This window comes from Orycteropus afer, unplaced genomic scaffold (genome assembly GCF_000298275.1).
Source record: "Orycteropus afer afer isolate SDZICR_OR568_19922 unplaced genomic scaffold, OryAfe1.0 scaffold00921, whole genome shotgun sequence".
Classification (NCBI taxonomy): Eukaryota; Metazoa; Chordata; class Mammalia; order Tubulidentata; family Orycteropodidae; genus Orycteropus; species Orycteropus afer.
Window position 1 is genome coordinate 300,659 of NW_006922508.1, and position 806 is coordinate 301,464.

Below are 806 nucleotides of genomic sequence, written 5' to 3' on the forward strand. Positions count from 1 at the left end.
TCTACTATACACCTGGATATTCTTATGGCACATACAAATACATCTGCCAACCCTATAGATGGTCATGAGCACACTACCCCCTGCCTAGACATACCTGATTATTTAGTCTGTCCATCCATCTATCCACTCATAGATCAATGATTGCCATCACTGACAATGCAGTATTGTATATCCAAAAGGGCTCATCTTTGCTGTCTGTACTTCCCATGTACCTCTCTATGTCTTCCTCTTCCTCAGTGCCACTGTGCTGATCACTCACATTTGGAACACTGCCTTTCCCTTCACCCAAATCAATACTTGTCTCTAAAAGTATGGAATGCTTCAGGAATTTGTGTGTCATCCTTGTGCAGGGGCCATGCTAATCTTCTCTGTATCATTCCAATTTTAGTACATGTGCTTTAGAAGCGAGCACTGCCTCATCTTTCTATCATGGAGTGACTGGTGGGTTTGAACCACTGACCCGTTGGTTAGCAGCCAAATGTCTTAACTACTATACCACCAAAGCTCCTTAACATCCTTCTTAGAGGCCAGAAGAAATATGCAAAAAATTATGTGCAGCTATGTATATCTAGGTAGAATTATGTAACCGTTACATTTTAATTGATATTGCATAATTTTCTGATTAAGGATGTATAATTTTATTTGGAATATTTTAGGTTGTATAATTTTATTACTTGCTAATATAGATATTAATCAGGAAGTAATGAACAAATGTGAATAAGTAGAGCCCTGTCAAAGAATTGTTTTATCAGTAGTTGTTAACATTGATTATTAATTAGCACATTAATTGGAATATCTATCTATCT

General features: G+C 36.8%; 1 non-coding gene across 1 annotated transcript; it reads right to left on the minus strand.

The window, feature by feature from the left end:
- Positions 1–305: 305 nt before the first annotated feature.
- On the minus strand, positions 306–412 carry LOC122151947. Its single transcript, XR_006164346.1, has one exon. It is a non-coding gene; the product is annotated as a U6 spliceosomal RNA (small nuclear RNA).
- Between the last annotated feature and the right edge of the window lie 394 nt (positions 413–806).